The sequence below is a fragment of the Melanaphis sacchari genome, unplaced genomic scaffold, assembly GCF_002803265.2.
Source record: "Melanaphis sacchari strain LSU unplaced genomic scaffold, SCAv2.0 Contig54_pilon_pilon, whole genome shotgun sequence".
NCBI classification, from domain to species: Eukaryota; Metazoa; Arthropoda; class Insecta; order Hemiptera; family Aphididae; genus Melanaphis; species Melanaphis sacchari.
Genome location: NW_020271380.1, coordinates 1646608 through 1663831, shown reverse-complemented (window position 1 = coordinate 1663831; position 17224 = coordinate 1646608). Strand labels below are relative to the sequence as shown.

At 26.4% G+C, this 17224-nt stretch overlaps 1 protein-coding gene across 1 annotated transcript in view; it reads right to left on the bottom strand.

Moving 5' to 3' along the window:
* Nucleotides 1–14659, bottom strand: part of LOC112599716 (AF4/FMR2 family member 4-like) — a 61741-nt gene extending 47082 nt beyond the window's left edge. Inside the window, exon 1 of the mRNA XM_025346746.1 lies at nucleotides 14087–14659. The gene's annotated coding sequence lies outside the window, so the exon portion shown is untranslated. The remainder of the gene's footprint in view (nucleotides 1–14086) is intronic.
* Nucleotides 14660–17224: the final 2565 nt, after the last annotated feature.

Below are 17224 nucleotides of genomic sequence, written 5' to 3'. Positions count from 1 at the left end.
GTAGTCTAATTTATTGCTTTCTCTCAACTGCAAAAAAAAAAAACAGCACAGAGTGAAGTATGCGATCAAAGTTTTTTTACTATATTTAACCTGCTTATTTTTACAACCTTAAATGTGGAAAATTCTCCGTGCAACCCATTTTTTTTTTTTTTTTTTTTTTTTTTTTTTTTTTTTAATTACCTATCTCCAAAATTTATATGTACCTACCTTAAGTGTTGTAACTATTACTTATTGTTAAAATTAGAAAATAAAAACGTAATTTATACAAAATAGTTTTAACCAATATAGGCATTTTTTTTTTATAAGCAACTGATATTTAATTAATTTAACCGTGTAATTCATTAATCGTTTATGTTAAGTCTTATGTTGAACTAATTAGTATACTTCATTCATCTGTAACTAATTGTTTATATGCATTTTCAAAATAAAAAACGTTATTTAATTTATAAAAAGTGGAAGATATTTATTATACGTATATATACCTATATAAATTGTACAATTCGACTCAAAAGTATTTCAAGTTATTGTACATATTACATTTTTGTAATTTATAAGCAATATATGTATTTAAATAACGAATGTTTACTGTGAATAATTATATAATGGTTAAAGATATTTTGACTACATGTTATAGGTACCTAATATATTATTTACGCTCATCTATTTACATTTTCCTAATTAAAATATTTAAAAGTAATAATAATTAATTCACTTTTATAGCCATAAAATAACTAACTGTGAACTTATATCTATTTCTTTAGTTTCATTTTCGTACTTCTACTTTTTTTCTCCTATACCAATATTGCAATATATACATTTAAAAATACTGCAACTCTGTTAAATTTTATGAGCTAAAAATGTGATAATCGTAATTTTTAGATTTGTAATATCATTATACAATGTATATTTATTTAAAACATATTATATATTTTCATCATACGAGGTAAGTACATCACAAATTAATTACATATTTATTTATCTATAATTTTTATCGTTGAATATCTAAAGCGTCATAAAATTTATACAAAAATTAATATGACAGTAAAAGATTGATTTAATAAATTACACGATATTAATATACAACAAATTTAATTAAATAATACAAGCAAAGGTCAATGGAATTTTTAATCAATATATACTAGAATAGTTTTAAAATATTACTTAAAAGGTGAGCACAATATCGTATCGAAGATAAATACAACGCACATTTGCTACTTTTTATACTACAATATTTAATGCCTATAGAATTCAATTCAATTTAACAGACTGTGTGAAATGGATATTATTTACTGTTGATTTCTTTAAAAACAATAGTTATTATTTGCAAAAACTGTTTTTTATTGACCTTGAAATATGAATTACTACACTAATAGGGAAGTTAACTTCTATAGAAAACTGACAATTTGTAAAAAAAAACATAGTTATAGGCTTATATTATAAATTACACGGTTTAAAACGAGTTAAATTTTTTTAGGTATAGCTTTTTACCACATGAAAACTGCATAATGTAACAAATAAAAAAACGATTATTTGAATAGAATTTAATATACTTGTATGAGTCCTCTCTCTCACTCTCTCTCTCTCTCTCTCTCTCTCTCTCTCTCTCTCTCTCTCTCTCTCAGACACTATGTTTTGAACGAATATTTACATATTCATACATACAAGTATACAACACATATATTAAGAGACAACAATAATTATCATAACCTAGTAACATTGAAAATCACAATTGCATAACGCTATACACAATACCGTTGTAAGCATATTGCAATTAGAAGTAACTGTTTATTTTATCATCAATTACTCTGTGTCATTACCGTGATGATACACATTAAAATGACAAATTTATACGGGTGCCTACTTTTAAATAAATTATTAATAACTGTGAAATCATAATTTTTATTGTGTATAAATATAAATAATACACAAAATAAATCATATAAATAACATGAAACATTATGACATACAATAATATTAAATAAGTGCAGTTTTATTTGGTTAAGAAGCAGTACTAGATTTAAAACTTAAGATATAGTTCATAACTACACATATGATATTAAGAGACAGATAAAAAAGAAAATATACAAAATCTAAAGTCTCAAATGGCGAATCAACAAAGAAATACGAATCTGAATTAACTAAAAAAAAGGAACAGTACAACAGATTGAGTATAACAATACTTGTAGATTTTTTTTAAATAAACAATAACTGAAAAAATTAAAACAATATTTATGAGAATTTTGCAATATATTTTAAAACATAAACTTATTTGAATACTACCTAAATTTAGAAGACACAAAAATATTTTATCGTTTATAAAAAAATCTAGTATTCGCCTAAATTACGAGTATTAAATTATTGAAGAATTGTAGGTACAAGTGGAATAAAGAAAAACAATATTGCATATTATGTATTATATTATTGCGTATGTGGAAGTTTTAAATATAAATGTAATACTAAACGCTAATAAAGATGCCAACTTTCAAAACAGATGCTAAGAAATTTGCATAAATATTTTAAAAAAGTATAATATTCACGATTATATATTAGCGAATAGTTAGACATTTTTGAAGAAAAAAAGAATAAAGTGTTTTCGTAATTGTAAAATAACCCTAAAAGTAGAAATACATGCTATAAATAATACATATATGTATACATTATACGTACATTTTAATGAATTTGTATGAAAGTTATCGAGTTATTATTCAGTCGCATATAGCATTGCAAATAGCAATAATACGTAAATACGTATTATATGATTTATATGTACGCAGCACACGAGTACAACATATATTAATTTCTTTATCGTTGACAATGTAAACACTGCAGTTTTGAAACAAATAGTGATAACTATACATATATATATAAATTGCCAATAAATATTGTAAATGTGTAGATACTTTCTTTTTTTTTTCGATTCATCACTGGCCGCGGCGACATTCGCTAAACGTGTTACACAATTTTATTTTGCGCATTGCCCGCGTTTTGTACCTAATACGTACGTACCACATACTATGTTATTGCATAAAACAGACGGTCTGCGATGGTGGCAACAGTGGTTGTCGGTTTTGTTGTAAATTATACGAAAATTGTCAGTTTTTGTTTAAAGTTTACAGTCTACAAACACATCTTTTTACAACTTTATACAGAAAGTCTCAACGTGCTTAATATTACACCCACCGGTAAACTATATAATCAACTCCACCTAAACCATTTAAAAAATTAATTTGTAGAAATAAGTTATTCATTTTTCAAAATACATACATAATTTAACTACCTTAGAGTTTTAGAAAACACAAAAACAAATATTTTTAATTTTAATTTTATTACACTGAATGTAAGTATAGGTACCAAAAACTACTGTGAGATGTAATTCTCTAATAACAAAGTTATAGATAGACTGGAACTAACAACATAATGAAACACCCTATATATTATACTACAAATAAGTATCTATTTATTTATAAATATAAAAATTTACATTATACATTATACATGTATATGTTTGTGCAGACAAACCGACCTGCAACAGCAAGTACCTAGTCTGCGAGCATTGTAAAAACTGGAACTCGTGCGCAGCCTGTTTGTAGGCCTAGGTCATCCGGCCAATTGTAGTATCAAGTTCAAAGCAATATAATAATGCGTAGCCGACAGACAGATACGATGGCAGGATATGCAAATGTCCTCTCAGAAACTAAAAACAATGTATCTAAGACATTCGATTCTTATACCACATACACTCCATCCGTGCCCTCACGATAAATTTCCCGAACTCTCATTTGAAAATGCATAAAATTGGCCAACCCGGTTTTACAAGCAATTATTTTTATTCTCACGTCTATGTAACTGGCAAGGCAGCAACTTGCGTTTCTATAATATACGATTGCTACATCATCGTGAACAGTATAAGTAGGGAGATACTCGCTATAGATGTTATATTTTCCACAAATAAACAGCATCATTTTTCTTTTTAACTAAAAATACCTTCAAGAATCAAATTCAAGATAACTTATTAAGCCCTATGTTTGTGCGCACGCACGCGGAGAGTGTGTGTATACAGAATGTCAAATGGATGTTCATCACATGATGGAAAACATTTAATCAGAAATCGCTAGAAAAGAATTACACGATGATATTTTGTATTATATTCTTTTACACAACTCAATCAATTTCAATATTTCTTAGAATATTTCACAGATAGGATTTTTACGAAAGGATCAGATATTGACGTAAGATTTGTACACCTCACTTTGTGTATTCACAACTCTTTGGACATGTAATAAATTAAATAATTAACAAATAATACACAAATATTTTATAATTCTAGATAGAAAGTAATTATCAAACTACTGTACGCGAAATACCATGTGGTAGGTAGTACAAAAACTAAATAAATATTTCTACTAATGTTTATAACGGATCTAAATATCTAAAATGAATTTTTTTTTTTCTGTAAATACTGAATACTATAAAATGTAAATTACTATTGTTATAAATGTATTGAAATATCTAATAGTTCTATTAATTGGCACGAAACTGACCGTAATATGCATGAATGATACACGATGAAAACCTTTGACCATTTGAAGTAAATAATAATAGAGTGCACAATATTTTTAATAAATGATAAATATTGAATGATTAACCTATATAAACATAAACCTATAATGATCGTTCCAAGAGATTACAATTGATTTAAACTTGCCTGCCATATTTTTAATTCAATAATACTGGTATGAATATCTGAATCAATATAAAATTCAACAAGTTTTTCAAATGGTTAATACTCAGTAAAAAATATCTATGGAAAGAGACAATGAATAAACATATATTTATCAATTAGAAATTACGAAATACATATTATAAACCACCTACAGAAAATACAAGAACAATAAAATTAAAAAAACACTCCAATATTAAAAGCGCCAGTTACTTGGAATTATAAAATAAAGACCATCAAAGGATTTATTCCCCAAGTACCACTACCCTCTCACTCTTAATAATAATATTAATTTAACTCAATATTGATAATGTACAGTTCCATAGGATTAATCAAAATAAAGTATAGAAGAAATTAGGAGTGCCTATATAAATATACATAACAGAGATAGCTAACGTTCAATAAAATACAGAAATAATTTAATTTATACGTAATTATTAAGGCCCAGAAGTTCATGCATTTATATGTTTTCATTGAGTACATCAAAAAGTTATCGAATTAGTTACAAATTTTAGAAACAATTTAAGAAGTTCGAAAATGAAATTTTAGTTAGCATAATTTTGTATATTTGAAGGTTTTTTTAAAAAAAAAAAAAAAAGTTTTTAAAAAGGCATCTTTTTAAATAAAATCGCAATTTAAAGCATAATATTGTAATCCGAATTTCAAAAATCATATCAGAGAAAAAACAAGAATAAAGACGGCCTTCTAATTAATGATTACATATATTTTAAATATCTGCCAATTTCTTCAGTTGAATTAGAATGGATCTTTACAAAAACATGGTGACCGATAACCATCGTTCGTTTTTGTTTAAAAACTTGTCAAAATCCTTGTAATTTGTAATTCTTAAGATATAAATACAACATATTTAATGTTAATTAAATTGTGAACCTTTTTTCCTTCTTTTAATTATTATTTCTCATATAAAGGTTAAAAACCTAACGAAAAAAAATTTAATGCATATTATTTAGTCCATATTTTGATACTTTTAAATGCATGAACTTCCAGGCCCTACAATAATTATAATAACTTTAAGAATCTATACAAATACTGCAAACATTTAAATTATTTAGTTAAATGTGATATAAATTAAAAATACCTATATGCAGTCCATTATTCGAAATTATATTTAAAAAATATTAACTTCAGAAACGCACTTTTTTATTATTTTATACATTTTTCTGATACAAACTAGATTTTAAAACTACGTAAACTTTAAAAAAAAATACCATATATGAAACAGCTATTCACTTAAATTTAAAAATTAATGTTAAACAAGCTTTTTACTAACTCAAAAACACTTATATTAAAAAACAAAGCATTCGAAAGTTACCGTATGTTAAATACCTAAGTGTTGAAACAGCCTTGAATACAAAAATAAAATCTCTATTGATTTAAAGAATTTACGAGTTACGTACGTTAATAAAAACAAACAATATTTTTGTTAATATAACAGTACTTAATAAAAGTAATTACCTTATTTAAAGATTATCTTAAAATGGATACTAAATAAAGAGATCCAAAATAAACTGTCAAATTTAAAATATAATTAAATCAGATTCACATAGATAATTTATTATATAATATCTACCTGACTACCTATTATTAGAAAGGGAATTTTTAAGGCTTAAACATCTATTAAATAAATATGTTATCAATGACATCTCGAGCCCATCAATTCTAATGTAATTTCTCATTATTCCGTAAAAAATATAAAAAAGTTAAACATATATTTTATGTTTCATTTAATGTTTGATATAATTAAGCAACGAAGAACATAGTTTTTTGCTTAAAAGTCCTATTCATAATTTTTACTGATAAAATTCTATAACTATTTTAAAATATTATAATAATTTAATACCGATTTACATGAAGATAACTGTACGTCTATTAAACTAAATTTAACGAATGTATTCTCATAATTCAGCTTTTGTCAGTTAATAATATAATAATATTATAACGTTTACAATAATTATTATTACAATTATTAATATCGTTGGGTAAAAACTAGAAATAATAAGCCATATAAATTACTGGACATTCCCTAAAACACGTCCGACAAGAAGGCGACAGATTATTGTTTTTTTTACGTGTCTCGCTGCAGTAATTTAACAGTATACTTACAACAGCTAACCGACGAAAGAGAAAGTGATGATGATTTAGCTGGTAAGCTGTGTAAACGCATTTTTTAGTGTAATTTTAGAGTGTATTATATACATATACATGATTATAATGGTCACTACTCATCATTATTTTGAATGTTCTTTGAATGTCTTCAAATTCTATCGGTTTTTCTCGTGTTTATCGTTCCGGATAAGTCGTAAAGAATTCACCGGTCCAGATCATTAAAGAACACGTGGGTTAGTAAATAATAATAAAAAGAAAAATAATAACAACGTGTGTCCGAACCCGGATCAGTATTCATGTACGTTGGCTGATAATAACAAAAAATGAGCATACGCGCGTGAAAATAATCTGATAATTCGATAAGCGCAAACTAATTATATAAACATGTATCGTATAGGTAAATGTCATAAAAATAATGCCATGACCCTATGAAACGGTCAATTTCAAAGTCAGGGTTTCAATTATATTGGAGTTTGGATGAAATATATTTCACGCTAGCACGATAGTTTAGATAGTTATCTTGGAAATACGTCAATAGGCCGATAAAATTAATTTTCACAATATCCTTGATGTTTCTTTTAAAAGATTATATCTTTAAGATCCTAGTCACATACCTATAGAAAATTAAAATAGTTCCAAACTTCAGTTTCAATTTTAAATCTATTTTAACCAAATTTAAAAACAACCTATATAAATGTATTTATAGTTTAAATAGTTGAATTAGAAGGTCGAATTACCCACAAATGCTCAGGTGTAAGAAATGAAGGATTTGTTTCAATGGTTTTTTACGGATTAACGTAGGAATAGAAATAAAATAAAAGTTTAATTTCTTCATGGGAATTAAAATCATAAAACATGTCCCTGAACTTGACCGCTTACAGAATTCAACACATTTTTTTTTTTATATGTATTTAAATAAGAAATTGACAGAGCGTAACATTTTTTCTTATTCAAATTTCCAAGAAAAACTTAAAATTGCAAAATATACAACATTTTAAAATGTATTTAATTCCTCAACTATGATATTTATTACAATTTATGATAAAAAATAATAATTATAACATTATAAAAAAATAATAATATATTGTTATTGAATAATAAATTATTATATTATATTATTATAGAAAAAACAGGGGAAAGAACTATATTCTAACTTTTTATAAACGGTTGAAGTTCGAATTTTTTTCAAAATTCACGAATTATTTTATAGTTAAAAATGCATTTTTAAAATTCATACCAACACTTTTAAAGTATAAGTAACCTTACGTTTCACACAACTACACAAGTCTTTATTACTGGAACAAAACAAGTTGAGCGTAACTTCGCTAGTTAACATTTTGACGTAATTGGATGTTCACACATCAAATAATAATTTCTTATCAAACGATTCTCTTATTTAGTTATAGTAACTCAAAAATATTATTCGCGAGGACTTGAATCTTGTACGTAGGTATGTTATTATATTTTATATACACAATAACCGAAACAATAACCAATGACATTTTCAAATATTTAGATAGATTGTATGCTATTGGTACATTCGTACCACAAACCTATTTACACTTTTTTTTTTAAATTATTTAATAATTTAGGCTGACAGACCGTCTTCCAATAAAATAATTTTTTTTAATACAATTATTCATTATTAAATTATAGCCAACATTTTTAAATATCCAAATAAATAACTAGAAACGAACTATATTCAATGGGAAAGTTTTAAAAATAATTATATCGCATCAATTTATCGTTAATTTAAATATTTGGTGAAAATTAAAGTTTTTACAATAATTTTCTAAATTACAACAAAAATATTAAATCGATTTTCTTAAGAATCGGTATTGTGTAAAAATTCTTATTTTTTCATTGTTTTGAATTTGTTTTTAATAGTTATTTAAAAAAGTATACTATTTAATTTCTTTTAATACCTTTTATATCAGTAAATATATCATATTTTCTACTAGAATCCATCCTCAACTGAATATTGGATCAAATTGTCAGCTCTGAACTTGATTATATACTCACAAAACATAACATATACATAATTGTAAAACCAATAGATTTCTCACAAATCTAAAAATTACTTTAAAATTTGTTAAATCTATTAAATTACCACTTTAGTGTAAAACAGTAAATAATTAAATACATAAAACTATTCATTGTAAATGAAAAAACCCTATCAAAAATAGATAGCTTGTTATAGGTAGTTATAATTGTTTTATGTTAATATCAAATCGCCTATTAAATTTTTTGACTAGCATCACTAAGTCTTACTTATAATAATTATGTACTAATGTATTTAATTATTTGTACAACTTTCTTAAATCATAGAATTTACAAATTATACTAATTTTATATATGTGCCAATAGGAATACAATTAAAATTTAAGTACTCAATGTATAATAAATAATTATTTTTTTTAAGCACTTGATGGTTGATTATATTCTTTTTAAAATACAAATACAACTTTATTGTTTTTTGTATGAAATACAAACGTAAACTACTAGTAAATCTTTTAAAATCTATATATCTAAATATACACATTAAAAGATTTTATTTTTGTTTTCAAAAATACTTTTCTTATTATGATTATATTAACTAATTTTAAACCTAGTCTATAAAATATTATAGTATGGTCAAATTTGAAATGTTTTTTCAAATTTAGAAAAAAAAAATCTTAATTTTATAATTTTTTGGTTAAGAAATAATGTAATAAATTATTATAATGATGCTAGTTATAATTTATAAATTTAACTAAAAATGTATTACATTTATTATGTAACTATACGAAAGCTGAATTATATTTTTTTCAACTAAGTAAATTTCCGAGTAAATTTCTTTAGCAATTAAAATAGTAGGTTTAAAAAACACACCACAAATTATTTAGATAGTTTATTCTACATCAAATTTTATATTAAAGTATTTTATAACTGAATTATATTTATACTGAACAAATTATTTTGAATATAAAAATCTGGCAAATATATTTATCTAGTCATATTAATAAAGACAGAAATTTATACTTTATACGACATTCGAACTTTGAACACAGACTGAGTTATAGCGGTTATTCACCTTAGGCTACTGACTACAATATGAAAAACCAAATTGAGCTATTTTTCAACCATACATATTACATAGATATTAATAATTTATTATATTGCAGTGTACTAATGACATTAAAATAAAAGCTTCAAGCGTATGAGAAATAAGAAACATGCGTAAACTATCATACGAGACATATGTATTATGACTAGCAAACACGAAATTGCGAAAAATGATTTTTTTTCTTTTTTATTTAAAATATAAACAAACATCGGCAACCGACAACAATTTAAGACATTGGGTTAATGTATCTTCATTCAATGGATAACAGTCTCGTTTTATTCGCATAAACTTAAAGTAGCTACGTAGCTAAAGTAGCTAAGTCGATTGTCCGTAATAGTTAACAAATATAATATCTACTGTCACCTCAACACCACTCTCCAAATGATACCATCGTCTTTATTATTATTAACATTAACATTATTATTACATATAGTAAACATAATACATTCACGTTGATCATTTTGGGCCTATATAGTAGGTTAGATACATATAGGTACATTGATTGCACAGCGAGTGAAAAGAGTGAGAAGGGAGAGCATGCATAAACACTAGTGTATATACGTATATGATACATTGTATACATAATATTATATTGGCGCCATGTCTACAGGAAAGATAAAAAAAACAACTACAGTTGCGCAATTGCCTACGGGCAATTTAATAACGCTTTTGCTCTTCGCAACAAACGCATATAATATGGTAATTGCCCTAGGATTATATACCAACAAAAAACACCGCTAGGCTATCAAGGGTGAAATCCAAGTGAAATCCAATGAAATATGGTAGGGAACAGTAATAATTTTTTCAACCACCTGAATTCACAATTATAAAAAAATGCATTTACCCCGTGTTATCGGTAGCACACGACCGATAACAAACCATATTATGTAAGGACAATACTGTTTGGTACCAAATAAAGTAGTCACTATTTCGATGGATATTAAAATTTAATTGCAGTGTCCTAATATAAGCTAGTTACAATCAATGATCACAACATTAATAGCTAACGAAAAATGAATAATGAAAAACTGATATAAATATAATTCTTGACAAGTTCATACATACATAAATATAATTCACAAAAAATATTATCAAATCAAGTATATGTGCAATTTTCAACCCAATTCTAAATAACTAAATTATATGCAGAATTCTTTTATAATATAGATACAATAATATCTACGTTATTATTGATAATAATATCAAGAATATGTTCCTACAGCTAATAATACAGATTCGTCGTTTTAAAAATGTTCTACTTGCTTGCAGTTTATTTATAAATATTAAAACTTTAAATATTTTAACAAATTATGTGTAAATAAAAATGTGTTTAATATAATATCACAATAATATTTTTACGAATAACTATTTAAAAATCTAGGTACAGCCTAAACTTATTTACAAATACATTCCACTAATAAAAGTATTATAGGTATTTACGATTTTCGATGGATGTTAAATCCATTCAAATATCCTACCTCGGGCTTATTATAATATACCAATTACCTAAAGCTTATTTCAATATTGAATTTCGTAAACCTAACAACTAAAAATCACAAGTTTGAACACTCTTAATTTATTTAGAGAAAAAAGCTTGTAGTTAAAATTCATGATAATTTATAATTAAATAATAAAATTAAAAACACAAGTGTACCTACATTAATTTTCTGCATTAATACATACCATGTATTACGTTAGTTTATTATTTAAAGAAAATTATCACTTCATAACGTAATTAAAACAAAATAAATGAATAAGCAATAAATAAAAATTATATGTTTTATACTTACATAAATAAAAACATTTAAAATTTAAAATATGAAGGTATATCTAGAACGAATGATTTTTATTTATAGTTGCTACTATAGTAATTAAAATTACTTAGAACAATACAATTAAAGTTTATTTGAATACCCAAATTAAAAACACTTAATTAAAAACAATATACTAATAAAGTAAATATATATTATTGTTCCATTTAAATAGAACTTTGATATGAGACTTATAAGTGAAATTTTATGAAATTTACAAAAAGAAATAATGTTTTACTAGAATCTAGTTTTAAATATTATAATTTAAACCATCAAAAAGATTATTGATTTACAAACTGCACACTAACTCTTATCTAGGTATTATTCATTTATACTTAAGATTGAAACAAAAACCAATTATTAAATCGTTTTACACATTCAACAAATTAGGCCTTGGATTTAAAAAAAATATTGGAACATGTCCATATATTTAAATAATATAATAAAATATATATTTTTTCGTTTGAACTATAATAATTTTAATTTGTTTGAAATATTTATCAAAGGTTTGTTTTTTTAGTAAGAACTGTATGATGAACATATAAAATAATCGAAATAAACAACAGTTCGGGTGCAATCCCAAATTTAAATGAAGGTCTCCACGGTCAGTTCATTTCATAGACAGGTAGAACCTTGACTTCAAATACACTAAAATTTATATTTTTAGTTTAGAAATACATGACACATAGGGACAATTTTATTTCTTTATTTCTTTTTTATTAATATTTAATGGTAATATATACTTACCGAAGTATATTTTCTTCGTATAAATAAATTAAAACAACATGATCAAGCAAGTTAATAGTAATCGAAAATACTGAGTAAAAAAAAAAAAAAATAGGTACCTAAGTAAATAAATTTATTCTTTATAAATTATAGATTAGGTATTAACGCACAACGGAACATTTTTTGTTCTAAAAATATCAAGATAATCAACATAAAACAATTTTTCTACTGCCTTATCGATACATAATTTATTTTTGCTAATTTATACTTCTACAATCTATAATACGCGTGCATAGAATATCTTATAATTTTAAAATTTTTAACGAGTTTCATATCTAAATGACGTATGAAGATAGTAATAGAATTAAATCATACAAACTGGACTACATATATATTATGTAGGTGTAGTTGAAACTATTATACACATTGAGTCCTAAAAATATTGTAGCTACAAGTTTAACGATAATTTGGTAAAATAAAAATAACTCTGTTATAATATTGCTATTAAACATTATAATTATTCATAATATTATACTTGGATATTTGGATGATAATAATTATAAAGGTCTTCGAAGGTTATAAAATCGCCCTACAAACCATGTTGCACGATCGATTTGACGTTATTAATAATTCATTAAAAACCAAACATAAATCGGAACAATGACTAGTTATTTTTCACTTAGTATATTATATTGTCGTTGTAGACAATATTTTAAACGTGTCCTGTGATGCGTGCAGCGGTGTCTCGCATAGTGTTATATTATTATGGTCGTTTACATGTGTTGAAACAAAAAGAGAAGTGTATAGCTGGTAGGTTGGTCTATGATATACAACGCTGTACGGCGTACACTTGCACCGGTACAGTTTTTCATACAAATCGCGTTTCCCAATTAAATCAACCTTACAAAATAATTATTGCGTCTTTCGCAGAACGTTTTTCGAAACATATAGGTAATAAGAACTGCAATCGAACATAAAACCAGTTTCAAAAAATCACGTCGCCAACAGAAGTTTTTAACTTACTCTGTCAAGCGACCTGAAAACACGTTAAAGTCTTGTTTCCTATACCTAATACAATATTAAAACCAACAAAATTATATTTCCTGTTTTTTAACGATGAATTGATAACAAAACCCGCCAAAACGCAACACGAGATTTATATCCAGTGACAAAATATATCGTATGAATGAAAATCGTACGTAATAGACTGTAAGGTAAAAATTTATTTTGGGGACAATGGACATTAATAATCACATTAATAATATTATCGTACATACTATTTATATGAAATACAATTTTCTTAACAAGACTTTATCTCCTACATATTGAGGAAAAAGTCACCGGCTGTTGAATTAGAAAAAGTTTAACTTGTGGTTTTCAAAAATATAATATATTCCGATTATTTATTAAAATATTAATAACAGCAATAGAGATTAGCCTACATACAATAATAATACTGTTATGTAACAACATGATACGACGTACCTATCATATTATATATTATATTATACTTTAGCTTTTATTTAATAATATTTTAATACACCCTGTATTAGTATAATGGCAGAAGCGATATTATGTAATACGAATAAAACTCACGTTTCTTCGACGGGGTTTATAGCTCGTCCCGCGCACCGAGTGCAGTTGTGGTATTTATCCAAAACGTCGACGGATAAGTGCACCGAACGGGTAATGGAAACAACAGCAACACGAATGGACGTAGGTAAATAATGATCGCTACGGACAGTCAATAATATTATTTCGCACTGCCGACCGACCGCCGAATCATCGGAGGGATAGAAAATTGATAAAAACCGGTTAAACTTTTTGGCAACGGGTAAATTCAAAATATTGAAGTTCTATAAAATTATTATCGAATTGAGTTGTCTATACGCGAGCAACGTTTGGAAAACTGTACACAACGACGGGCACGTTTAAAATTCGAATCTATAACCCGCGAGGGCACGCGACCAAAAAGACTAAATAAACGATACACTGAACGCGAAAAATTCTCTCGGTCAACAAGCCCTGTGAGAAGGACAAAATATTCTAATTATTATTTATTATAATATTATATCACACAATAAACAATATATGGGCAGTGCGTGCGTGCGCGCGCGTGTTCGAACCAGCCGGTCGCGATACGTATCGGTGTGCGCACTGACTGTCGTCTGAGTGCGTGTGTGCGTTGGCCGGCGAGCGAACGTTTTGGCCGGAAGGTCAGCTGATTAGAAAGAAAGTACCTGCCGCCGCAGTGGTGGGAGTCACGCGACGTCGATCGCGTATCGCGCAGTGCACGTACATTATTATATTATATATATTTTATTATTATTGTACCTATCATTTAGTGAAATGTTATTATTGTTGAACCTATTATTTGTCTTGTTATTATGTTATTGGGTATTAGAGCTTCACCTTCCTCTCCGGCGGTTTTGTACGCGTTTGGTTATTTTTTTCCGGTCCATCAACGATGTACCCGGTGCCAAGTGAGCACGTTGTTCGTTTGACGTTAAAACCGTCAAACAAATTCAAGATACGAATAGTTCAATAATGAATTTAAAATTCGCGGTATTCCATTTTAGCGAAGTCATTGTGCGGCTCGCATGGATAACAATACGCACACAATATAGTATTAGTTAAAGTAACCGTGGTATATACAGAACCTCCCCTAAATGGCTATACGTGAGTATTTATACACAATCTTTGAATGGAAACCGTGGTTATGAGCAAAATACAAATTCGTTGATTAAGTGGTAACTTGCCGTTTTTATTTATTATCCCGCCAAATTCACACCTTACCGGCCAACCCGATCATATTTTTTATTTATCATTACACTTCATAATACCTACAGCTCTAACCGTTGCAGATCTAATATACGTTTTAAAATTATTTAGCCCATCTATCAAAAATCAACGGAAACATAGCGTGCTACTTGATATTTTTACTGCTACACGGAAAAACATCGAGTCATAGATAATATACTTTTGCGGGACTTGGTAATATACATATTAACAATTCAATATTTTTCCGCGCAACGAAGAAAATATCAAGTAACACGCTTGTGGAAACTTATAGTAGTTTGCTATACTTTATTTTCGTCGATGTGTGAATCATTAAATTGTCCATGTATCGAAACTCGAAAGTATAATTCATTTTTTAATGGGAAGAAATACAAATTAGTTACAAATAAAATTTATCATAAATATTTGAAATAATAATTTCATTACTAGTTAAATTTACTAGGTGTTTATCGTCATGATAAATCTACTTAGAAAATTAGTAGGTATCATTAACAATATAAGCAATATTCTGATGCGTAATAAATTATTGTAAACATATATATAAAAATTAATAGTATCCTGATACTTAATATTATGCAATCAATATTGTAAGTTTGCTTATAATAAAATAACTGATAACTAATAAACGATAAGATTCATACAATAAATCTAAATTTAATGTTTATTAATTTAGTGTATTAATGTACTATGTTTAATTTATTATAGTAATAGTTTATTCATAATACCTTTGATAGGATAATAATGAAATTATGTAATAGGTACTAATATACTTTATATCAAACTATAAAATATAAAATAATAATTAAATATTAAGAAAAATAATACTATCCTGTGATATCTAATATATATAGGTGACTGATGTGCATCCTAATATTCTTACTTTGACACGACGTCTACCGTTAATGTTCAAGAAACAATAGTAATGAAGGCTCACAAATATTTGACTCAATCGTTATATTGCACCCGACTATATAATACTCACAGATGGCTTTAGAAAACAATGCAATCTAGAAATGTTTCTGAAACCAAAGGGCGTGACAGACATAAGAAAATGGTCAATTGCGATGATCTTAGTTTTCCTAAAAAGTAAGATTGACTATTGACTTGGAGGAGAATATCGCGTACGTAGAGAATAACAGTCACCGGAGTTGTTATATTTGGTAAGGCAAACAACGGTTTGCACGAGTAACCACAAAAGTCACGATAAAAAAAATTTTCATAGATGGCAAAAACAGTTAGTTACAAGATTAAAATTCGCAGCTGCAATGTCGTCGCATTACCCTGATACAATATATTGTGCATGGTATATATAGGTACCTACAACCTACTCCTTTATTTTAGACGCACTCGCCAACAAAGACGCAAAAATGGTTTGTTTGGTTGTAAGATGGCGAATACCCTCTAAATAGTACCTGTCAATTGTCATGATGTGATGGTGTTTGCATATAGGTTTAGTTTAGGCTGGTACCAAATTGGTTATCTAGACCTTACCCCATGGCGAATCGGTTCCCGTTTAAAAAAGGTATTTTATTAAGATGAGCTGAATTGGTTTCCGTTTTTGTTCAGATAAAGTACTTCAAATTTTAATTCTAATAACAATAAAAAATATTAATTGAGCTAAAAAATTTTGTGAACCATTCCATTCAAAACTAAGAATTTATCTGCGCCCACCCTAATATATTTTATTTTATGAAAACTTTAAACAGTATTTAAACATCAAATTATAATCAATTTTACAATAGTAATACAAACAAAATTACCAATAAACAATAAAGAAGCAATCAATACTTTGAAAACTAAATGACTGACTACATTAATGAGAATCTTATACACAATTAAAATATTTAAAAAAAAGTTTGCTTTAAATTTGTAAGGTTCAACTAAAATTAACCTATTAGCTCAACAATTTTAAATTTTCAATTATTATACTTTATT